Here is a 26,549-nt window from a genome sequence, read left to right as displayed (position 1 = left end):
TTTTTTTCTGGTTAGTGTTTTGGCTACAAATTCATGGCCATACGCTCAGTACATAGCAGCTTTAGCCAATTAATGCAACCTCTCCTCCTCTGGCTGCAATCTCAATCTGTTCAGTCCGCAGCATCCGGGCAGACACCAGGGCACTGCTGGCTGGCAGGTAGCACCGTCATAAGGGGCTGCTGGCAGGAAGAAGCGCTTATGCTGAGGGGCTGGGCCAGCTGCTCCCCAGAGAAAGAGGGCTCTGTGTCAGTGAGCTCCAGCCTGCTGTCAGGAAGGGCGGGGACGAGCACAAAATGGCTTTCCTATCCCAAGTCCAGGATTTACTGTGTTAGTAGAGTCTCTGTGATAGAAACTAGGACAGTTGCACACTTGGGTTGTTTTGATTAATTTTATAGGTTTAGAATTAGGGCTTTTTGACTCATTTAACAGGTCATATCAAGAAAGGTTAGGTTTTATTTCCTTAAAATGCAGTTATTTCATTTCAGTGGGAGATTAGATGTGAAGTGCATGCTTCATTGCCCACCACTGTCATTTACCATGACACCTACTGCTAGAAGGGATTCCTCTCAATGTTTCATTATTCTAACTTCCTCAACTCCTATATTAGCAAGATTTCACTCACTGCACAGAAAAAGAATATGCATATATGCACATTCTAGGCATTAACAGGTCCATTAGGGGGAAAAAGGACAAATTTTACTACAATTGAAACATAGGGCACAAGCAACTTAGATTTGAAAGAATGTTTTTTAAAATCTGAATTAGCTGGAACTCTGGAAGGTTACAGCAGTGGTTAGTGAAATGTGAAGACTTGTGTACCCTGGACATCTGCTCGCATTTGACTCGGGGAAGCGCCATCCCCAGGAGGAACATCTGACCTCACCTACGCAGCATGTTGGTGTGTGGGGACCTCCCAAGGTGTAGAGCACAGCGAGCCCTGTTTGCAAGACTTGTCAGACAAGAGTGACTGTCTGTGTGACTGAAAGTCAGTATCCAGTGATGGAAGGTGGCCTAGGATCTAGCTTTACTCAACAGAGGTTACCGTGCACATAACATGAAGATGATGGCAGCTAAGCAAGTGACATTTTCGATGATTTGCCGGCTTCTTCATTTGATCTTCACAAAAGTGAGAAAAAGAGACTGGTGCTCCCATTTTGAGATAGGAAGACAGAGGTTTAGAAAAGACTAAATGGCTTTTCAAGGCTACACAACTTACTACCTAGGATTCGAATTTAAGCTCTGTTCTCTTAGCCCCTGATTCTGCTCCCACTCTCCCCTAACAAACCCAGATCTGACAGCTCCCATAGGCCCTACCGAAGGTCTCACCAAAGAGTTACTGCATTACCTCTTGATGCAGTTGAGGCGTCGTGTTCACCTGGGATCTTTCTGAGACCTTCAGCTTAATCCCATATAAGGTATTCATTAATTACTAATATCTCCATTTTGTCTTTCAGGGTGTTTATTTGTTGAGACAAAATGTCACAATAGGTTTGACTAGACTCAAAACAGTCTGCCATAAGTTCAAGGCTAACCTGAGCTACAAAATGACATCTAGGCCGAGATACAAGCGAGACTGTCGCACACACACCATGTAACCCTCCTGCCTCTGCCTTCCTTAGCCTTTCCCTTCCCGTCCTGACATCATAGGTATGCACCACACACACTTAAGATTTTGAAGTGAATCGGGTGGTCATGGCGCACATCTTTAATTCCAACACTCAGGAGGCAGAGGCAGGTGGATCTCTGTGAGTTCAAGGCCAGCCTGGTCTACAAGAACTGGTTCCAGGATAGGTTCTAAACCAACACAGAGAAACCCTGTCTGGAAAAACCAAAAAACAAAACAAAAAAAAAAAAAAAAAAAAAAAAGAAAGAAAAGAAAAGACAAAAAGAACATGTTATTGTCGGTTTGGTTTAATTCGCCCACTTTTACTGTTTGTGTACTGTGCTTATCCCACCTCACTAACAATTGTGTCAGACAGCCTGATAGCAATAAGAGTAAATTATTACATCGCTTTTAGTTACATTGTTCACATCATGAAATGAATAGGGTCATGCTTGTGGAATAATCTCATTTTATGGATGAAAACCCTACTATTTAGAACTCACAAATAGCATCAAAGTTTAATATCTAAAACTTATTTATTTTTTGAGAGTTAGAGGGTAAGATTTCAACTCAAGGTAGGTGGTTGGGTTTTTTTTGTTTTGTTTTAATTCCACATCCCATGCAGTTTTTAAAACATATAATCTGTTTGGAAAGAGAACAGAAGAAACAACAAAGACTCTGGAGGGTTACTGATTTGTCTAACGGAATAGCCACTGAGCAAGCACCATTTCGTGATTTTCTCATTAGCTAATAAATTTTCTCAACTGAATATATATCCATGCTTTGTTCATCTGTGCTTCCACCCCACCTCCCCAAGCAAGATCCTGATTCAGACTATAGCTAAAGCATCTGAAGATCAGTTAGTTTTCAACCGTGGAAACAAACGTGCACAGCTGACCACAGGAGTGGGAGTGATTCATACAGCCTCCGTTTGCACCCCAGCTCCAATTTAAGTTAACCACATTTTCCTTCCTCACCAGAGCCCGCGGGCCCCCACCCTTCCTGAGTGTGCTTGCCATGACAGTGAAAGGAATCACTTCAGAGGCAGAGAGAGATCACAGCCTCTCCCCCACACACAGATACACAGACCAGGTCGGCATGTTCTGACATGACTGAGAAGTCGCCACAAGCAGAGGTCATATGGGAAGTGAGGCCCATGCTGTGGGTCTCTGTTGCTCAGCCTCCTCAGCCTTGAGCCAATTCAACACAGAATAGCTTTGAGATTCAAGTGAGCTGCAAATCGCCTCATCTCTCTAGGGATAAAAGAATACAATAGTGGTCTGTTTTCTGTATGCCAAGTTAATGCACTAATGGAGATCTGGTAGCAGCAGCTTAGCTTTCTGTGGATTGTGTCTATGGGACTCTGGTACGTTAGAGAGAGGGAGAATTGGAACTGGGTGCCTTGTTAATCACCTTCTCCAGAAGTTTATACAAACCTAATTTTTCTTAAAGCAGTGAAAACACACAACTTAAATTACTAATTTTTAACAGATTGTAGGTAGATTGTGATCATGGGAAACATTCAAAGTAATTTAGAAAATTCATCCTTTGTTCTCATTGTACAAAATATTTTTACTTTTGCATTTACTAGCTTGTGAATCATTTATTCTTTACAAGAAAAATTAACCATTGGACTTTTTAAAAATTTGTATAAATTTTTTTACCCATTCTTTTTCTATAATAGCTAATTAAAGAAACCAATTAAAAGGAAGGTGCACCGGTACACACTTTTAATCCAAACATTGAGGAGGCAGAGGTCAAGCTGGTCTACAGAGTTCCAGACCAACCAGGGTTGCATAGTAAAATTCAGTCTCAAAAAAATAAATGAATGAATGAACGAATAAATAAAGAAATAAATAAATAAGGTGGGGCTAGAGAGATAGCCCCGTGAATTCGAGCTCTTGCAGTTCTTTCAGAGAACCTGAATTCAATTCCTAGCACCCACCTTATTCATTTGACAATGCTGGTAACTCATTTCAAGGAATCGGAGGCCCTCTGACCTCCTGGGGCACCTGCTTATATGTGGTACACATAACATATACTCAGCAGATATACATACATGCACACAAATAAAAGATGAATCTTTTTTTAAAAAGAAATTGAGGATGAGGAGGAAAAGCAAAGAAAATAAACCAGTTAAATAAAGAAGCGACATTTTAAGGGTCGTTTGCCATATATTTACATCGCTGCTAGCCCATGCTACTTTATTGCAGTTTCCAGTTCTCACCCCAATTCATTTTTAGAGCAAGGAATAAAATTTCTTCTTCAAAATTCCCAACTATATATAGATTAAAAAGCAAGTTGCTGTTTGCAGTAATTCGAATATAGTCAGTGAAATTCTCTCAGCATGGTCGTGTGTATCAGCGGTGCAAAGGGGAGCGTGCCACTCCTGTGCCTGAGACGGTGAATAGACCACTGCAAAGGGCAGCTCAGACGTTCTTGGTCCTTTCAGGATGGTATTGTGTGAGGCTGGTGCCTAGAATGGAACCTTTGTTCAAAGATGGCAGGTAATATAGTGCCAGAATACTTTTCTGACCCCTGGGAGGGTCAGTATTGGGATGCAAGCCGGGGCCTCAGGCACGTGCTTTATGAATGCAGAATACCCATGTTCTCATTGTACTTGATAAATATATATTTTAACATTGACTTTGGAGTTCCAAACTAAGATATTTAGATATTTCAACAAAGTGTTGTTGTTGTTGTTACCTCTTATTTCTCATTAGTATAGGAACTGCATGATGGATAAAGAACTGAAAACTGCTGCATATAATGTCACAGACCTATAATCTCAGCACTTGAGAGGCAGAGGACTGATGTAAGTTCAGGGCAAGCCTGGTCTACATACGCGTGTTCCAGGCCAACCAGAGCCGCATTGAAAACAGAACTGAAACACTGGAAAAGGTCTAGGAGAAAATACCTGTGATTCCAGCACCCACATGGCAGCTCACAAGGTTCTGTTCTTCCAGTCCCGGGCTATCTGATGCCCTCTCCTGGCCTCCAAGGGCCCGAGACACACACTCAAACAAAGTACCTATATACATAAAATAACTTTAAAAATGTTTTCAAAGTATGATTTTAGTGGCTATTTGCTTCTTCGTAGTACCATACTGTAAATTCCTGAACCATTACACAAATTTTGTTTGTATTTTAAGAGAATAACATCTTTATGCATGTGACTCTGCTGTATTTTACACTCTTTATATTAAAAAAAAAAAAAGTGGAGAGCTGAAGGAGAAGCTTAGTGGTAAAGTGCTTGCCTGAACTATGCCAAGGCCCTAGTTCCATTGCCAGAAGCTCCCTCCCACACACAAACTCTGGTGCTTGCAACCAAAAATGAGGATGTTTTATATCTACTATGTGTTTTCCTTTGTGTCCTTCCATTTGTGTGTATGCATGTGTGTGTGTGTGTGTGTGTGTGTGTGTGTGTGTAAAATTTTTTAAGACAGGTTCTCACTCTTTAGCTTGGCTGTCCTGGAATTTGCTATGTAAACCAGGCTGGCTTTGAACTCAGATTCTCCTGTCTCTGCCTCCCCTGTGTGATTGAAGGCATGTGCCCACCACCTGGCCATTCTAATTATGTTTTTACTGTGACTGTGATTTGACACTCTACCCTTTGAGTATCATCAGTCCTGGGGGATGGAACCTGGAGAGAGATAGCTCAGTGGTTGGGAACACTCATTGCCCTTCCAACAGGACTCAGGTTCGATTCCTAGTATCTACAGGGAAGCTCATAGCCATCTGTGATGCCTGTCCCAGGGGATCCTCTTCTGGCCTTCACTGGTACTGTGTATAATAATAATAATAATAATAAAAACGGAAAATACACACAGACAAAACACCATATACATGAAAATAAATACACTTAAATACAAAATTTAAAAATTGAAGTAGTGGATTAGGATTGCTAAAATTCCCATTTTCTGAAATTATATGTTTCTTCTTCACCAATTACTGCTCCTGACTTATAGATCTACCCACAGCCCTTTGTGAAGTCATGCCCCTGACTCAGGTTGATACCAAGAAGAGAAACAGCCACTGCTTCCCAGTCTTCATGCAGACTCTGCCCATGGTGGCTTGGCCCCGGACCCCCACAATAAGAGGGTTTACTCTAGTTCTCTGGTTAATTAACAGGCACTGAAATTGTAGTGATCCAGTCTGTCTTTTTAAAGCACAGTTCATTCTTTACATGTTGGTCATCGATTTTGTGAAGCAAGATAAGTCTGGTTCTTTTATTTGTCTTATGGCTATACTTCTCTTCTTTTGACTCTTGGCAGCTTTTGAGTCAAATATAAAAAGAAGGTAATTAGTCTATTAGAACCACAGGTGCTCTCCTGCCTGCAGAGTCTATGCCATTGTCTAAATGTGATGCAAAATGCCTGTGCTCCTGGAGAAAACGACAGGAGAGAAATGTAAACAAGATGTCATATAGGTAAGGAAATCAGAAAATCTTTCAAAAAGGGTCTTGTAGCACGATAATAAAAACACAGAGACAGATATAGGGGTTAAAGCTGAAGATCAGACAAGTAGAGCAGTAAGCCACTAGAGAGACCTTTTACCTCTGCCAGTGCTCAGACTGCCTAGACTCTTCACCAAACCTCAGTCCACACTCCAGTGAGTTCCTGTCTCTTCCCCCATATGTTCCTCTCTCTGCCCAGCCATATTGCTCCTGTCTCTACCTCCCTAGTGCTGGGATTAAAGGTGCATGACTCCCAAACACTGGGATTAAAGGTATTAGCCACCACCACCTGGATCTGTTTCTGATCGATCTTGTGTAGCCCAGGGTAGCCTTGAACTCACAGAGATCCATCTGCCTCTGTCTCCTAGGATTAAAGGTGTGTACCACCATTCCATGGCCTCTAATGACTTAGCTTTGCACTCTGATCTTCGGGCATGCTTTATTTGCTGAAATAAAGGGTTTTTTCTAGGGATAAAATATCCCTAGAGGGTGTGCTGTATGAGACAGACATTAAAGGACAGAAGGAGGTGTGTAGACTGGAAGAAGTCTAGGGAGAAGAATGACATGATGAAGTGCAACAGTTGACATCAGGGCTTCTTTCAATTAACAATAAAGGAGCAGGGAAAATAACAACGCTGCAGCCAGCCATGGTGGCCCATGCCTGGAATCCCAGCACTCCAGAGGCAGAGGCAGGTAATCTCTTGGGTTTGAGGCCAGCCTCATCTACATAATGATTCTCAAATCAGCCAGGCCTACTTAGTTAGACCCTACAGGTTTCCATGACAATGATGGAAGATCTGCAGTGAGATGCCAGAATGTAGATCTGATACCATTTTTAGAGACTGAAGATGGGTGAACAAGGGGACTATTATATGATCAGAGTGATCTTGCTCAGAAGTTGAGAGGGTCTTTAGGGAATCTCTGGGATTGCTCCATGCTGACACCCTTGCCCTTCCTGGCATTCATATCACTATCAGTATTGCCTTTTCAGAATCCACTCTACATACCCAGTTGGAAATATTTTAATAACTATCCTAATTGATTATTTTTTATCTTGATCAAAAATGTTAACCATCTGGCGTTGTTTTTTGTTATCGTTACCAACTTTAAGTCTCTTCCTACATAGACTGTATTTCTAATACCAAAACAGTACCTGGCATATCAGTAGTAGCCCCTGCCGCCTGTTGCTGAAGTAACTATTTAGAAAGATCTAGAATGATTGTAATGGAAGATTTTTCTCATATTTTAGTGAGGAATTATTAATATACAATAAACGAGAAACACTTAAGGTGCACTATCTGCTGTCTAAATAAGCATGGACCAGAGGAACTGTTGTCACGAGTAAGTTGATACGCATATCTGTCACCCGAATAGTTTCTTTGTTTGCATCCCTCCGTCCTATACCTTCTGCTGTGAACCAGGCAATCTCTTATCACTATAAGTTAGATTGCATTTGTGTAGGATTTTATATCAGGGGGTCTAGAAATATCAACGCTTTGGGGTCTTTGAATAATTACATTGAAATACATCTATGCTGCATTTATAAATAGTTCATTACTGCTAAATAGTATTCACATGTAGAGATCTACCACACACACACAGTCTCTGTTCCACCTATTAGTGAACATTTGGGATGTTTCTAGCATTAAAGTATTCCAAATGAAGCTACTGGAAGCATTCATGTTTGAACAGTCCATATAAACATGTACTATTTCTCTTGGGTTTACCTAGGAATAGTCATGTTGCTATTGCTTTTCTTTTGGATAGAAACCTAATAGAGGACTTTGTGTGTCATCCAGTGGGTATATAGTGCTCTGTGCTGGATAGTTTCCATCAACTTGACACAAACGAAAGTCATTTGGGAATAGAAACCTCAATAAAGAAAGCATCCCCACCAGATAGCCTGTGGTGCATTTTCTTGATTGATGATTGATGTGGAAGGTAGCAGCTCACTATAGGTGGTGCCGCCCCCTAGGCTTGTGGTCCTGGGTGCTATTAAAAAAAGCAGGCAGAACAAGCCAGTAACCAGCACCTCTCCGTGGCTTCTGCATCAGCTTTTGCCTCCAGGTTCCTGCCTTGAGTTCCTGCCCTGACTTCCCTCAGGGCTGAACTGTTGCCTGGAAGTGTAAATGAAATAGTTGCTTTGCTCAGGGGGTTTTCTCACAGCAAACTTGTAGTCTTGGATTACCTTGAAATATGTGTAGTAATGTCAGTGATCTAGGGCACATTTTCTTTACCGAGTCATGAAGACATGCTTCTACCTGCCAAGTCACCTCACTAGCTCCCATTTTACATTTCTCTCAGCCACACATGAGAATTCTGGTTGTTACACACTTTGATAAAACTTAATGCAATCAGTTTTTAATATTTTAGCCATTCTAAAATATAATTTTGGTCTGTCTTACAGTTTTAGTTCGTTGTGATTTTAACCATAACAAATAACAGCGTTGAGCATCTTGTATCTTTTCATGTTTATTTGCTATTAATACTTAGTAAACTGTCTCTATAAATACTTTGCCCATTTTAATTGGGCTGTTTGATATTGGGGAGATATTTTTGTTTTGTTTGTGCAGTTTTGCAGGGTTTTTGGTTTATTGTTGTTTTGTCTTGCACCCTACAATCTTACTAATTTGTTAATCATAATAACCTTCAATTTTGTAGGTTCTGTGGATCCCCTATGTAGACAGTCATATAACAGTTGTGAATAAAGTAAATGCCTTTTTTTTATTTTTCTTATTGTACGAGGTAATATTGGTAGAGAAAATGTGCCCTAGATCACTGTCGTTACTACACATATTTCAAGGTAATCCAAGACTACAAGTTTGGGTTTTTTAATATTTTATTTCTCTATTTTTTATATGTGTGTAGGTGTGTGCATGCTACTGTAGAGGTCATGTGTAAGGTCAGAGGACAACTTTCAGCAGTCAGTTCTCTCCTTCCATCATGTCAGCCCTGGGGATAGAACTTGAGTCATCAGGCTTGGCAGCAGTGTCCTTGCCTGCTGAGCCACCTTGCAGACCCTACCCAGGCCATTTTTCAGAAATTTTATGTAACCTGTTACTTTGAAAGATAAGGCAACAGTCTTGCTTACTGCTTGCAACAAAAACAATAGATCTTCCTAACTCTGGTCTTCAGCTTTGACCAGTGCCTCCAAAGGCACAGCATCCATCTGAAGCCGCTACATTGCCTCTGTAGGAGTTGGATCAAAGGTAACAAATGCGAACACATGGTACTGATGTTCTTTGCAGTGGCTTAATAGATACAATCTATCCTCTCTAACTCAAGAGCATTGTACTTTTGCTACCATCCATAAAATATTAACAGCTAGCTTATTAGCTTGTGTGGGGTAAAAGGAAATCCTCAACCCAACAACCACATCCTATATTAATGTATAATGTGGAAGTATTAGGGGTGCACAGCCCTCTGTTACCTGTAGACGTTTGGTTTTAGGGCTTTATTTTTTGTTTGTTTGTTTTGAGTGAGAGGCAGAGAAAGAGTGAGAATGTGTGTAGGATGTGCTTGTTTGTGTATGTAGGCACACACATTCCTTGCACCTCTGTGGAGGTCAGAGGACAACCTGGTGTCCTCTTCATTTGAAGCAGGGTATCCTGTTTGCAGCTGCAGATGTGAGGCTAGCTCTCCTACAAGCCTGTAGAGGATGCTCCTTTCTTGCCATAGCAGCACTGGAATTAAAACCAAGTGCTTTAGTATGGGTTTGGGGATAAGAGCTCAGGTCCACGAGCATGACCTTAGAAACTGAACTGTCTCCCAGACCCTCTTTCCTTTTGTAAGACTCCCTTGCTTGGCAAAGAAGTTCCCTGGCTTCCTAGGAATTTTATCAGGAATTAGCGTTGGATTTTAAGACAGCCATAGTGGTATGCAAAAGAGAATCAAAACTTTCAGGCCAGCTTGGGCTACATATCAGGATGGCACCTTCAAAAAATACAAAAATTGATGCATGATTTCTATAGAACTTTTTCTCAGTAACTGTTGAAATGGCCATTTTTTTTTTTGAAATGTTTTTCTTTTTTTAGGTTTTTGGCTTGTTTTTGTTTTTTTGGTTTTCTTTTGTTTTTGTTATAATAAAAATAGAATTTAAAGCCTCATGCATACCCTCATTTAGATTATTTTATAATCTATAAATATGACAAATTAATTCATTTTCAAATATGAGACCATACAGCCTTGGACTAAATTCTTCTTGGCATAATTCCATCTCCTTTTTTATATAAAATGTTGGTTTTGCATTGCTAAGATTTTGTTAATATGTCTATCTATGTTCAATGAAAAAAAATGATATTATTTGGGTTGGTTGTATGCTGTGGGACAGTGGTCTTGTATTGGTTTCATAAAATGCTGATTGGCCCATAGCCAGGCCAGAAGTATAGGCAGAGGGACCAGGTAAGAAGTAGAGGTGGGGCGATGAGAACAGGAGAATTCTGGGAAGAAGAAAGACTCAGTCTGCAGTCGTCACTGAGCTACAGAGGAAGCAAGATGAGAATGCCTCACTGATAAAGGTGACTAGCATAGACAAGAATTATGGGCTAATTTATGATGTAAAATATAGTTAATAAGAAAAGCCTGAGCTACTAGGCCAACTAGTTTATAATTAATGTAGGCCTCTGTGTGTTTCTTTGGGACTGAAGCGCCGAGGGACCGGGCTGGACAGAAACTACTGTCAACAGTTGTGTATCTGTCTGGTGTGGGTATCAAGGCAGTGGTGAAACAGCATCCTCGCAGTGAAGCTGTGTGGGTCTGTGTGGGAATGGGCATTTGTTTGTTTATTACTTTGGGTTCAATTGCCTTTATAGTTAGTGAACTATTTAAACTGTGTCCTTCACATGAGCTTTGGCGATCAATTTGTGTCCCACTAGAAGACGTTACTTCACACAAGGTAACAGATTCACTGTCACAGAATTTCTACCTCCTGACATCAGTGTCCTTTCATTCCTAATACTAGAAATGTGTGCTTTCTGTCTTTCTTCCCTGAGGATTAAGTTAGAAGTTTAATTTTTTTTCAGTATTTCAGCTAAGATATTCTAGTTGGATGGATCTCCAGAGATTTCCATTATGTTGCCTTTCATTTCATATACAATAAACCACTTATCAGTTTTCATTTTCATTTTTTTTCTTTGACTTGTGGTTAAGAAATTTGATATTTTGTTTTCAAATTTTGGAGGATTTTACAGGTGTCTTTTTGTTACTGATTTATAATACTATGATGGTTAGAAAAAAGATTTGAGTTATTTTTAACTAATTTTTATTTAATGTATATGGGTGTTTTTTCCTGCATATATGTGTGTTCAACATGTGACTGTCTGGTGCCCACAGAAGCCAGAGGAGGGCATTAGATCTACTGGAACTGGAGTTACAAACAATTGTGAGCTGCCATGTGGGTGCTGGGAATTGAACTCGGGCCCCCTGGAAGCACAGCCAATGCTCTTAACCTCTGAACCATCTCTCCAGCCCAATTTGAGTTATTTTCAATTTAATGTTTGTTAATGGCCCAGATACAATATATCTGGATAAATATTTCATGTTCTATTAAAGGGAGCACACATTCTGTTGTTCCTGAAGCTAAGTAGCCACTAAACCATTTTGGTTGGTAATGTCATTTAGGTACTCACTATTTGTTGTTATCTTCATTTTGCTTGCTCTGTCAATTACTGAGAGAAAGGTATATTAGTGTCTGTATAATTGTTTATTTTAACTGGCCAAATGGTGCATGCCTGTAATCCTAGCATATAGGAGGTAGAGACATGAGAATGTCTGAAAAAGAAGAGAAACGTAATGTAGTTAATTAACTAGCAAGTATAATTGTGGATTTTTTTTCTATTTCTCCTCTGTTCTGTCTGATTCTTCTTCATGTTTTTGAAAGCTCTGTATTAGGCACACCAGCCTTTAGCATCATCAACTCCTGAATTATCTAAATGATTTGATCCTTTTTAGTTTTTATTGGTATCATTTTATTAATAAGCATTCTGGTTCACTCATTTGTGTCTTTTGTTTCTTTCCCTTCTTCCCTTTCCTCTGGTTGTTTGGACACAGTCTCACTATATATATGGCCCAGGCTGATCTCAGACTCTTTGCAAAATTCTTCCCCATTCCTCCCAAGTACTGGTGTTGTCTCTATTTCTACTTAATATGTTCAGTGTTTCTTGTTGCTTCTTGACTATATGTGATATGGTTATGAAAACTTTGATGTCTATGTGTACTGATTACATCATCTGTATCATTGTGGCATTGGTTTAACTGACTGGTTTTTTTCTCCTCATTTTGATTTGTATTTTCCTTCCTGGTTGTCTTTGATTGGGTTTCAACATTGTGAATTGTTTTGTAGTGTACTAGGTATTTTTGCATGTATGTAAATAGTCTAGAATCACCTGGGAAGACAGTCTCAATGCTGATTGTCTAGATCAGGTCAGCCTACTGGCAGGTCCATGGGGATTGTCTGATTGATTATGTTAATGGTTGTGGGAAGGCCCAGCCCAGGCTGGAGTTCTGGAATGTATAGAAGAGGAGAAGGGGAGCTGAGAAGAAGCGTGCATACATTTATTTCTCTCTGTTCTTGGCTGTGGGCATGATGTGGTAGGATTGTTTAAAGGCCGACTGCCTCGACTTCCCTGCTATGATAGAATGTAACCTGCTGCTGTGAGTTGGAAATACACTCTCCCATTTAAAAAAAAAAAGTCTTGAGCTTTATTATGGATGCAGTGAAGTTACTGGAAATGGGTTGATCTGTTCTTGGTTGTTTTTTATTCTTCACTCGTTTGGGAACCCTCCACCCAAATAAGTTACAGGAGGCTTATTATTACTTATAAATGCCCAGCCTTAGCTTGGCTTCTTTCTAGCCAGCTTTTCTTAACTTAAATCATCCTATCTGCCTTTTTTTTTTTTTTTTGCCTCTGGGCTTTCTCCTTTAGTTACTTCCGTATTACTTTTGCTCTTACTCTATGGCTGGCTGTGTGACTGAGTGGCTGGCCCCTAGTATCCTCCTCTCCTTGCTGCTCCTTTCCTCCCAGATTTCTCCTATTTATTCTCTCTGCCTGCCATTCCCACCTATCCTTTCTTCTGCCTTGTTATTGATCATTCAGCTCTTTATTTAGACCATCAGGTGGTTTAGACAGGCAAAGTAACACAACTTCACAGAGTTAACAAATGCAACATAAAGGAATGCAACACATTCTGACATTAAACAAATAGCCACAGCATAAACAAATGTAACTCATCTTCAAATGATATTCTACAATTGACAATCCTTTCTGGTTTTACTTTTAAGTATAGTTACACAGGACTGCAGTAGCAGTTAGTGTAAAGCTAACTTTCTCCCTGTGGTGGTAGATTCTGAGTACCCTACAGATGTTCAGTGAATGTTAACTTTCTCCAGAGCTCTTCCCACCTCAGAGTGATCTCCAGGAATTGTTTCTCCATCCTTCTGATTCATTTTTGCCCCAGATTTTGGTGGCCTCTTTGCACGTGCACATTGGTAGTACAGGCAGACCTCCAAAGCCGTACACTCTTAGATTCAACTAACTGGATCAAAATCCTTTAGCTTCATCTGTACTGAACATGTAATTATTGTCTAAAACTATATGACAACCCCTTACATAGCATTTACGTTTTATTAAACATTGTGTGTTTGTAGATTTTTGGTTTTGTGACACAAAACCAGACATGTATAACTTAGGGAGAAAGGTTTCCTCTTGCTCCTGCTTTCAGAGATTTCAGCCCATCATAGTAGGGAACGTGAGAGAGCACAGCAGCTCAGACCATGGCAGCCGGAGAAGGGAGTGAGAATACCTGTGCTGTGGGCTTTTTCTTTGTTACCCCTCTGGAGGATGGATGGGGCTTCCCCTTTGTTCGCTCCATCTAGTGGGGTGCTTTACTAGACTCCTGGGCATTTCTCACCCTACCAAATTGATGGTCAATATTTGTCTTGTAGCTGAGGAGGTGTCTCATTTGTTAGAATGCTTAACTACAATGCCCAAAGCATTTGGTTTCATCCCCATTACCACATAAAGCTAGAATGGGGCTGGAGAGATGGCTCAGCCATTAAAGGCTAGGCTCACAATCAAAAATAAAGCCAACAGGATGTTGTAGGCCTATAATACCAGCACTTGAAAGGTAGCAAGTAGATCTGAAGTTCAAGGTCATCCTCTGTTACATAATGAGTTAGAAGCCAGCCAGGGGTACATGAGACCTTACCTCAAAAATAGATGGGTGGATGGATGGATGGATGGATGGATGGATGGATGGATGGATGGATGGACAGACGGACAGACAAACGGACTAAAGAATGGACTAATAAATGGACTAATGAATGGACAGATGGGTGGGTGGATGGATGGATGGGATGGACCGTCAGAATAAGTAATCCAGAAAAGATTTAAAGTATGTAGAAAGAAGCTGTATGTGGTGGTGAATGCATCTTACAAATGGAGACTGGTTTTTCGTTTCCAGGCTGTCCAGACCCGATGCATCACACAGAAACTATATTAATTACAATACTGTTTGTGCTATTAGCTTAAGCTTCTTATTAGCTTACTTTTGCATCTTAATTAACCCATTTCTAATAATCTGTGTATCACCATGAGACTGTGGCCTACAGTGGTAAGGTTTCAGTGTCTGTCTCCTTCAGCAGCTACATGGCATCTCTCTGACACCGCCTACTCTCTCTTTATATCTCTTTTTGGATTTCCTGCCTGGTCTATGTTTACAGCATCTAATCCTAGCACTGGTGAGCCAAAGGCAAGATCTCTCAAGTTCACAGTCAGCCTGTACTACATCTTTTTTTATTTCCTTCCTTCATTCATTCATTATGTGCATATATACACTCAATGCATTCATGTGGATAACTGTCGCACCCGCCTCGACCAGCAAGGAAGACGCAACACCGGAGCTCTTCTTGCAAGCAGTTTATTCAGGACCTTGTTCACAGCACTCTTTCTCCTTCTCTCTCTCTCTCTCTCTCTCTCTCTCTCTGGGCAAACCTCTCCCAGCCCTTAAAAAGGCATAGGCCGCCAACCCCGGATTGCCAGTTGGGCACTGCCCACAGGTCCACGCATATGCAAGCAGCTGACAATCATTGCGTGATAATAGCATGAGTCAGGCCTTAGCCATAATAGGAGCTGATTATCACAGAGAGCACTTGCTTTCAGGATCTCGGAGGGCAGGAGCCAGCACCATCAGGTGCGGCTCCATGCAGCTCTCTACAGAGAACAGAGAAAAACTTGTGGAAAGTGATTCTTTCTTTCTTTCTGCTATATGGTCCCAGGGATAAACTCAGGTCATCAGGTTTGGTGACAAGTGTCTTTACCCACTGAGCCTTCTCACCAGCCCCTTGGACTATATCTTGATTTCAAGACTATCTTGAGCTATAGATTAGACAGAGTATTTAAAAAAATGAAAACAAAGGCCAAGGTGATAACTAGTACTTGCCTAATGTGCACATGAATTTGATCCTCAGCACCACAAAGAAATTAAAATACAGTTTATAGAAAGAAAGGTGCAGATTATGTGTACATACTTTGCCATTGTATACAAGGAATGTGAACATGTGAACATATTGACAGTTGCAGGCATCTGTCTCATGATGATAATAGAGTAAGCTTCTGAAACTGTAAGCAAGCTCACAATGAAAACTTGCCTTTATAAGAGTTGCTGTGGTCATGGTTCTCCTCACAATAGAACAATGACTGTGATCATCCTATTCTATGGATTTTGTCCACTGTTTTAGTTCTTTCAGACAAGAAAAAAAAAACCTAATCTCCTCTGCTCCATCTTAGCCAGAAGTGCTAGACTGCAAGAACTTTTGATCTACAGTATAACATCTTTTTATACAATATAACAAACACACAATCCCCCTCCCCAGTAAAATATATAGTGCCTTTGTGTTGTTGATATAGTTAAAGTTGATATAGTTAAAGAGTGTGTGGGTTAAGCACTTTGTGTTGTTGATATAGTTAAAGTTGATATAGTTCAAGAGTGTGCGGGTTAAGCACTTCAGTCATGGGAATAAGAAATAAAAAAAAATGACACTACTTTTGTACCTGGTTGACTGGGAGGGGAAAAAAGATGATAAAGTTGCTATAAAAGAGGATTGCTTTTAGAGAAAATGGATCAGTTTAGTTGAGGTTAGATTAATGTTGGAGTCCGGTAGGCTTTTCAGATAAAAAAGCCAATAGCTCCAGAGATGGGAAGTGGAAACTCATCCTTGTAGACTGATGAGTAAATGGGCCTTGGTGCCCAAAGAAAGATGAAATGGAATGGAGCCTGTGGAGAATAAGTTGGAGTGACCATACCATAACTGTTCTTTGCTGTAATTAGATTTTGAATTTAGCATCATTTCTTCTTGACTAACATAAAAGAAAATATGTTGTCTTCTGGAGTTTGCATTATTTGATTACTAATGCTATAGATAGTTCTTGTTGTTTTTTCCAAACATTAAACAAAGGGCTGGGGATATTGCTCAATGATTGCTTAGCAGGTGCCAGGTCCTGAGTTTGATCCCAGGCACTTTAAAAGAAATGAACACAAACTTAGATTTTCTTTTTTCTTTTTCTTAAACTATTATGTAAGAGCAGACTTTCTATGTAAAATTGCAAACAGCTGGTTCTGAACCTCACTTAGAAACCAAGGGGTAGTGGTGATGTCTCAGAAAAGGAATGCCATCTCCTGAGAGTTAACACAGTCCAGCAATTGGAGTATAAAATCTAATTAAGGTGTTCCTAGTGGGATCTTGATGGAGGAAGGTCATTGGTTAATTATAATAAAGAAACTGCTTGGCCCTCATAGGTTAAAACATAGGTGGGAGGGGTAAACAGAACAGAATGCTCTGAGGAAGAGGAAGTGAGCTCAATGGCCATGCTCCCCTCTCCTGGGCAGACTCGATAGCTCTGCTCTCTGAGGCACACGCCATGAAGCTCCGACCCAGGATGGACATAGGCTAGAATCTTCCCGGTAAGCGCACCTTGGGGTGCTTACACACATTATTAGAAATGGGCTAGTCCAGGTGCGAGAGTTAGCCGAGAAGAGGCTTGATATAATGGGCAAGCAGTGTTTAAAAGAATACAGTTTGTGTGTTGTTATTTCGGGGCATAAGCTAGCCAGGAGACCAGGAGCTGGGGCGGCAGGAACGCAGCCCGCAGCTCCTACTACAGGATCTGGCTGTACTGTCATTACAAACCCTTTCTGAACAATAGAGCTGTGCCAGTGGGATAGCTCAGTGGGTAAGGGTGCTTGCCACCAAGTCTGGCAACCTGAATTCAGTTACTGGAACTCACAGGTGAAAGGAGATAACCGACTTCTCTAAGTTGTTCTCTGACCTACGTGTGCATACATAAGCACACAAATCATAAACATCTGTCTGCGTTAACGTTTCTATTGCTGTGATAAAATACCATGATTAAAAAAAACAACTTGGGTGGGAAAGGGTTTATTCAGCTTGCAGCTTAAGTCTATCATGAAGAGATATCAATCATATCAGGGCAGGAACCTGGAGGCAGGAACTGAAGCAGAGGCCACAAAGGAACATTGCTTTCTGGCTTTTTCTTCATGGCTTGCTCAACCTGCTTTCTTATAGAACCCAAGAACAGCAGCCCAGGGGAGGCACCACCCACAGTCAGCTAGGCACTCCCACATCAGCCATCAATAAAGAAAACTCACCACACACTTGCCTATAAGCCAGTCTAGTGGAGACATGTTCTCAACTGAACATGTCTTGTGTCTAGTTGCCATAAATTGAACCAGGACAATGTTTATGAGAGAATTTTAAAGAAGAGCTAAACTGGGCATTATTGAAAAAGTGCTTAATAGTAAACATACTAAATTTCTGCTTGTGCTAAAAATATATACTGAGTATTACTAGACATCTAAGCCACAGCTGCAGTTAAGATGCAGCAGACCTGCCCTCGAGATCTGAAGGTGTGCACAGTTCAGGGGAGAGGTGTGCACATGAAATCTCTATACATCAGTTTACCCGTGAACCATATGGCAAATCACACATACAGAGAGAAGCTCGGTGTGTGAGAAGAGAAAGAACATCTTATTAAGAATTCAAGTCCCAGAGGGAATTTCATAACTGGGCATATCCATGCACCCCTGTAGTCCGACTGCTTAAGAGACTGAGGCAAGAGAATTGGGAGTTTGAGGCCCACCTGCCTCAACGAAAGAAAGGGGGTTGGGGAGGAAGAGAAAGAAAGGAGTTCCTGGAGTAGGTAGGTTCTGCTATTTCTAAGCTGAATTTTTGAAGTAAAAATGAATAGAGCAAAAATGAATCACAACAAACTCAGGAGCTGGGGAAATGGCTAGGTTGGTAAAATATTTGTCGTACAAGCATGGGAACCCGAGTTAAAGCTTTAGCTGGGTGATTTTTACCCCAGGTGAAAATCTGAAACTCCAGTGCTGGAAGGGAGGAAGTAGAAACAGCCTTCAAGTACCCTGGAGCTCAGGGGCCAGCCAGTCAACCAAGCCAGTGGGTTCCAGGTTCAGTGAACCCTGTCTTAAAAACAGGTTAGAGAACCACGTAGACATCTGACACTACACACACATGGGGGGGGGGAGACTATTGAAGTTTTCTTTTGTCAAGAGTTGACATTGGACACTGTCTGGGCCATCGAACTTATTTATTCTTTCATTTCACATGACGTTTGAACATCTGCTGTGTGGAAGGCACTAGATCTTTATTTCTCAACCTGTGGGTCATGACCCCTTGGGGGTTGCATATTCGATATCCTGCATGTCAGGTATTTATATTATGATTCATAGCAGTAGCAGAATTACAGTTATGAAGTGGCAATGAAATAATTTTATGGTGGGGGTCACCCCAACATGAGGAAGTGTATTAAAGGGTCACAGTTTTAGGAGAACTAAGAACTATTGCACTAGAAGTACAAGGGCTCAGTGAGGGAGGTGTCTTCGCTTTCATGGAGCTGCCCCCTTAATGGAGAAGACTACTAATAAATGCGCACAGGAGCAGAAGAACTGGAGATGAAATAACTGCCTGCTGTTAGGGCAAATGATAGTGCAGCATTAAGGTAACAGGACCTTGGCTGTTCATGGAAGGCCTGAGAGCTGAGTGATAAAAATGCAGATAGTTCTGCAAGAGGTTCTGCCAAGTGGATCCAGTACAAGCAAAGGCCTGAGAGAAAGGGTGTTGGGCCCAGGTTCAACTAAACCTAACTAAAGAAAAGAGCAGTAATACTAGTCATCACTCATTGGACAGAAGTTATCCACCTGTGCTAGACAAAGCACGCACACGTGAGAACTGGAACAGCGGCACAAAGCCGGAGCTAGAGCCCTGCTAAGGTGAGCATTTGGAAAGCAATAAGTAAACAAGCAGTTAGATATTGGGCATTTGGGTTCAGGAATTTGGGATATTAAAGAACTGCAGTAGGAAGACATCATGGGATCTTATTCATTGAGAAGGTCTTTGAAAAGTTTATTGCAGACATGTAAATGGGGCAAATTGGAAGCTGTTTTGTGTCTTGGCCTAACTTCCTGGCTATTCTGCTTCCTGTCTGTGCTTCTCCAACTTGTTGAGCTGTATCCCTTCTGTAGCTGTAAGCCAAAATAAATCCTCCCTGAAGTTACTTCTTGTCTAGTATTGGCCATTCCAGTGACAAGCGTAGCTAATGCACCGGCTGAACTAATGAGAAGCAGGGAGTCCAGCTGGAGGCCATTGAAATGAAACAGAATGAAGCAACACACAGTTCCTGGTAATGAAATAATGGGGGGAAACCAGGGATTATGAAGGACTCTGTTGTGGTTTGAATAAGAATGGTCACATGGGCTCATATGTTTGAATGCTTGGTCATTAGAGAGTGGCACTCCTCGGGAGGGATTAGGAGGTGTGGCCTTGTTGGAGTAGGTGTGTCACTGGGGGTGGGCTTTGAGGTTTCAAAAGCTAGGCCCAGCGTCACTCTCTCTTTCTGCTGTCTGCGGATCAAGATGCAGAACTCTGGTCTCTTTCTCCAGCACCATGTCTGCCTGCCACGACAATAAAGGACTGAAACTGTAGTGACCCCTGGAACTGTAAGCAAGCCCCAATTAAATGCTTTCTTTTGTACGAGTTGCCATGGTCACAGTGTCTCTTCACAGCAATAGAACCCTAAGACAGAAGCCTAGCTCTCCTGCTCTATTCCTTTCTTACGGTGTGGTTGGTGAGACTGGGTCAAAGCTCACCGTCATTCAACCTGAGCTTCATATACCAGTTTTCCATATTGGTGCTAAGCCTAGGCAGCATTTCTTCTAAAATTAATCTACACAATGATACACGTTAAGTATTGACACACCAAAATTAAAAATACAATGTGTGTGTCCAAATTTGTTTCAGTCTGTTTGCAGAATATAGCATTTCTTGTCTTTCATGCAAAGCACACTAGAACCACACAACTGGGCCATCCTGGATTCCTGACCTACAGAAACTATGAAACATAATGAAAGTTTATTAAGCCACAGGGTTTGGCATATTTGTTATGTGACAATATATAACTAATGTATACACCAAAAAAAAAAAAAAAAAACACCATATTTTGCCCTGGATCTCTAATGCCTTCCCATTGTGAAAGTATGCTGGGTATGTTTGCATATGCTTAAGCTCTGGTTCCAGGTATGTGTCTTGCTTTGGCTAACTGTCTTCTTGGACCTCTGCTGTCATGTGAGTATGGCATGGCCTAGATAGAAGGCTGCCAGTCCAGAAAGACTGGAGTGGAGGCTTGCTCTGTGACTCGGGCTGTCCTCAAACTCGTAACCCTCCTGCCTCAGCTTCCCTTGTACAGGGATTACAGGGGTGTACCCCACTCCCAGCTCCAAAGCCTCTGGACTTGAGGGTAATTTTGCCAATAGTAAACTATAGTCAGATCTGTGTGAATCTGGAAGGGCTAGCCCATACCTGTCACTAGGAAGCTGGTTTGAATTTGACCAAAAGCTTCTAGCTTAAAGACCCATCCCTGCCTTCCAGGGATAGGAGCCATTGAGTAAGCCCAGTTGAACCATCCCCAGCCTGCAGAGAGCAAAAACTTGTACTTAATGTTTCAAGAAAGTTATGGCAAGCATGTTGGTGAAATGCTAATAGCATTTTAAAAACGTTTTTGTGGTTTATTAATCCTCTCATGAAAAATCTACTGAATTCCTACAGACAGGGCTTCACTCCTTCCAATGCCTTGATCCCTAGCACAGCTTGGCTAGGGATAGCAAGGGAAAGAAGAAAGAACAGACACAGTACAGCAAAGCCAGGAGTAGATGGGGTTCTGCTTATGTGGGATTCTGCTACCAGCTACTGCTGCAACCCAAAATCTCAGTGTGTTTATTAGGTAGAGGTGTAGGGGAAGGGTTGACTAATTCAAGTATGAGGTTTTTGTAGGTGAACAGTTTCAGGCTGTAAATATCCATGAAGAGTTTGCACGCTCTGGTCAGTTGTCCATAAACACACTCATGGGTAATGGCTTTGCCAGTTCCCATGAGTCCGAGGATTTGGAGTCCTCACACGGCTGGGCTGTGCCAGCAGTGCCCATTTACTCGGGACTTCACCGTCCAGCAGCAGTCTCGGGCTCTGCGGTCCCTACCCCACCACAGCTGTCCTCGTGCAGTGCCCGTGCTCCCACTGTGGGATCTGTAGCGCCTGTGTTGGCTTCTTTCATTTTTCCCTCAGTAATCCAAGGAGTCATGAATCAGGCCAAAGCCATGAAGGCTTCATCAGTGTGGATTCTAAAGCTGCGTACAAAGATAATATCCAGTGTGCCTTTGTGCATTTTAATGAGTTTTTCCCAATTTTTTTTTTTTAGGTTAACATTATGTCTCCCTAGAATGAAGAATGGGGATGATTGTTGAAGTAGTCACTTGATTATAAACTTCTTGGTCTAAGTAGTTACCATCTTGTTCATGACAGTGGTCTGTGCTTGGCAGGCAGGGATGACCACAGTGTTTTAGGTGTAGACATTATCACACATGTGTGCAGACAGAAGCAGAGTACTGGACATGGAGAATCAAGGGATTTGTAGACTATGCAAATGGATGAAGAAGGACCAGGAGAGAGTCAGGGAATTACAGATTAGAAATAGATGAGTTTGTTTTTTACTTTGAAGACAAAGATAGACAGACAGATACATATGTGTGTATGTAAAAAGATATTTTAAAGGAAACTATTTTAAGAGGTTTAAAAGTGAAGCAGTGAATACTGTATACTAGCATTAAGATAATCTAGGATGTCTTTCATTGGCCTCTTTACTCACAACCTGTCTTTCTTACTGTTCCCAAGGCATGTATTAACTTGCTAATAAACCGTGCCGTGTCGTGTTTGTTTGCTGGGCATCTGTTCACGCTTATATCACAAGTCCAAGACTTTGCAGAGTCTCATAGTGGTGATGACAAAATACCTGTAATTTTGCTAGCATTCTTCCTTCAAGTAGAAGCAGTTTTAAATCATTAGTTAAGTATTGAGTTTGTATAAAGTAATTTACAATGGCTTGTTCTACTTATAAAACACACTCACAAGTTACATATAAGAGATCCACTCATATAAGTGGATAAAACAAATCACTAGGCATCTAGTGACACATTTAAGAAATAGAATATTGGCTGGGGATAGCTCAGTGTGAAGTGTTTGCTGCACATAAAAAAACAGGCAGAATGGTTAAGCATAAAGCCAGTCATGATGGTGCACACCTGTAATCCCGGCACCCAGAAGGCAGAGACAGGCGGATCTCTGTGAGTTCAAGCCAGCCTGGTCACTGGTGAAGCCAGCCCGGCTACATAATGATACCTTGGGTAAATAATTGTTTTAAAGATTTACTATTTGTGTGTGTGTTTGTGTGTGTGTGTGTGTGTGTGTGTGTGTGTGCTGTGTTTGCCTGTCTGTGTGCAGGTGAGAGCTGTTTCTCAGAGGCTGGAAGTGTCAGATCCCTAGAGCTGGAGTTACAGGTGGGTGGGTGCCGCCTGAAGTGGGTGCTGGAAACAAACTCAGGTCCTCTGGAAAAGCAGAGATAGTGGTACATTTCTGCACCCCCCCCCAAATAAATATTTTTTTTAAATAAATGAAATTAGCCTGGCTATGGTGGCGCACTCCTTTAATCCCAGCACTCAGGAGGCAGAGTCAGGCAGAACGCTGTGAGTTTAAGGCCAGCCTGGTCTACAAGAGCTAGTTCCAGTCAGAGCAGTTACACAGAGAAACCCTGTCTCAAAAAACCAAAATAAGTAAGATATAGAGTGCTAATCTCTGTTCTACACACACACATACTATATTGTATGTATATGTGTGTGCATATATATGCACATATTTACAATGAACATATTCAAATCAAATCTCTGGGTATTAGTATTAGATTAAACATTTAAAAAATGATTTAGTCAGAGTCAATGCAGATGATGAAAAGAATGGTGGCTGACTGAGGCTTAGTGTGCTCAGTGGTCCTTTCAGTTAAGTACACCTTCCACTTTTGACAAGTGTTTTTATTTGTTCATTTTTTAATTGAATTTAACCATTAGAAGTATCCTAGATCACTGAATGACAGCCAAACATCACAAAACTATCATCACAAGTGTTTCCCTAAGCGATGAAACATCACTACAAAGTGAGTAAGTCCCTGCCACGAAGGCTGAAAACCTGAGTTTGACTGCTGGACTCTAATTCACATGGTGCAAGATGAGAACTAGGAACTGATGCCTGCAAGTTGTTCTCTGCCCTACACACACACACACACACACACGAGAGAGAGAGAGAGAGAGAATGAGTCCCAGAAGATTAGAGAATACCATTCTGTTCAGAGGACAGGAACAAAAATCTCAGAAGTATAACCCAAGCATTCGGTTACCACCCATCTGTGTGTAACTGAGTCCCCACTTTGTCTCTATGACAAACTACTCCTGAGCCCTGAAGCTGAATGCTAACTGCTTACTCAACACACATCCAGGACCAGATGTGTGACTGCACTAAGGTCAGGAGTTCAAGGTCATCCTCCACGACATAGAAAGTTTAAGGCCAGCCTGGCATGTAGGTGACCCAGTCTCAAAAAATAGAGCTAGAGATGTATCTCGGTTAGTGGAGAGCTTGCACAGCAAGCATGAAGTCCTGAATTCCATCCCCGGTACACATGAACCAGGCACAGTGGCGCAGTCCTGCAGTCCTAGCACTCAGAAGACAAAAACAGACCGATCAGAACTCCAGAGTCGTGCTGGAGAGATGGCTCAGTGGTTAAGAGCATTGCCTGCTCTTCCAAAGGTCCTGAGTTCAATTCCCGGCAACCACATGGTGGCTCACAACCATCTATAATGAGGTCTGGTGCCCTCTTCTGGCTACAGACATACACACAGACAGAATATTGTATGCATAATAAATAAATATAAAAAAAAGAAGTCCAGAGTCATTCTCAGTGACATAGAATTGAGTTCGAGTCTAGTCTGCTCTTTAATAAGCTCTGTCTCAAAAGACAAATAGATAATAAAGATAATAACCTATAATTACTAATAATAGTAACCTATATTAGTTAAAAATGAAGGAAATGGAATTTTTTTAGTTTCTCCCCATAGCCTCCCATTTGGTGGTGGAAACCCATGTTTTTCCCTGGGAATTTTAGAGGGATTGAGAACACCACAGTAGAGCAGCATCGAAGTGGTACTGTGAGGCTTGCCAATCATTGAAAGGTCTCTTAAGGCTCTCCTGGACTCAACCACTGGCTGTGAGGCTGGGTGTTCAAGTCATAAGTCCTGTGTGGGACTGATTGATTGGTAGTGCATGAATAAGTCATCTTGCTGGAATCAGATCCCTGGTCATTCAGCTAGTCCATCTCAGCCAGTAGAATTGTTCCCAGTTGTTGTGATTTAAAAATAAAAAGTCCGCCATTGGCTTATGTGTTTGATGGCTTGGTCTGCAGTTGGCACTGTTTGGGAAGATTGTGGAACCTTGAGTAGATGGAGCCTTCCTCAATGAAGTAGGAGACTGGGGAGAAACCTTGAGGTTTTATAGCCAACCTCCACTTTCTGCTCATTCTCTATTTCCTGACTGAATGCATTGTGACCAGCTGGTCTCCTGCTACAGACCATGTCTCCTTGAACCATAAGCCAGAATAAACTCTCCTTCCCTTTAGTGTATCTTGTCATCTTGTTGGGTAACTACCAGACCAGCCAACCAACTGAGATCCGTCCTGAAACAGAGATATGCCATCTTCACAGAGCCTTGTTTAAAGTCCTGACCCGCAAAAATATCTGTGAATAATTGACTGTTGAATTATCTGTGAAAGTGACTGTTGTTTTATGCCTCTAATTTTGAGGTGGAACAAGATAGGTAACCAGAAGGTAGATATTTTCAGAAACCTTCAAGACAGTATATTAATGTCTTGGTTTTGAAGACAATGCTGAAATATGTGGGAAGAAGTGTTATAAATATGCTTATTAGTCACTAGTCACAAAGTATCTGACAGCAACTTGAGGAAGGAATGAAGTGTTTGCCTTGGCTCGTACTCCGGGTGTGTCTATCGTGGCAGGAAAGCCTAGTGGGCAGGGTATGGTGCAGCTGTTCACAGTGAGTCACAATCAAAAGCAAAGAACGAGTGCTGCTCATCTGGCTTCCTCTTTTCTTCCACAGACAACTGGCTTTACTGCAAGGATAGGAAGATGACTGCAGGTTTCAGGACAACAGAGCTATATAGAAAGACCTTGAAGAAAAAGAAAGAAAAACACCTCCAGCCAGGGTTTCTCTGTGTAGCCCTGGCTGTCCTAGGATGAGCACTGTAGACCAGACTGGTCTAGAACTCAAGAAATCTGCCTACCTCTGCTTCCCAGGTGCTGGGATTAAAGGTGTGGCCCAACAACAAAAAATAAATAAATAAATAAATAAATAAATAAATAAATAAATATTACTGGTTTAAGTCCTTAACTGGGTGTGGTTGTATAATTCTGCTGGAACTGCCATACATAGTAGATATGTATTTATCACAGTCTGGGGGCTACACATCTGAAGTTCCAGGCAGTTTAATCTCTAGTAAGGACTCTCTTCCTTGTCTGTGGACATCCCCTGTCTAGAGGTGCCCTCACATAGCAAAGAAAGACAGTAGTGGAGAGTGTTTTGGTATCTAATAACAATTGAGGACACTAACCTTACTTTTTGGGGCCACCAGCTTATGACCTCATGTAACCTTAATTACTTTCTTGCTGTGAAGATGCCCATGCTCAGGATCATGACTTGAGAAGACAGACATGTATCTGTAACAGTAGTCAGAGTCACCCCATCTTCAGTGCACATAGACCACACTTGGCTTTAGGTTCTGAGTTCAATTCCCGGCAACCATATGGTGGCTTACAGCCATCTATAATGAGATCTGGTACCCTCTTCTGGTATGCAAGCATATGTGGAAGGAATGTTGTATACATAATAAATAAATAAATCTAAAAAAAAGTTTTTTTAAAAAAAAGTTTTTTTACTTTTAATTATTTATATGTAGCAAAGCACACATGAATATGGTGCCTACAAATTCCAGAAGGCATCAGATCCCTGGAGCT

General features: G+C 41.4%; 1 protein-coding gene across 2 annotated transcripts in view; it reads left to right on the top strand.

The window, feature by feature from the left end:
* Pdss2 (decaprenyl diphosphate synthase subunit 2) overlaps positions 1-26,549 on the top strand; it is a 234,868-nt gene that overhangs the window by 151,514 nt on the left and 56,805 nt on the right. The gene's annotated exons all lie outside the window — the stretch shown is intronic.

This window comes from Alexandromys fortis, unplaced genomic scaffold (assembly GCF_014885135.2).
Source record: "Alexandromys fortis isolate MF-2015 unplaced genomic scaffold, M_Fortis_MF-2015_v1.1 scaffold_175, whole genome shotgun sequence".
NCBI lineage: Eukaryota > Metazoa > Chordata > Mammalia > Rodentia > Cricetidae > Alexandromys > Alexandromys fortis.
This window is presented reverse-complemented; position numbering and strand designations above follow the sequence as displayed.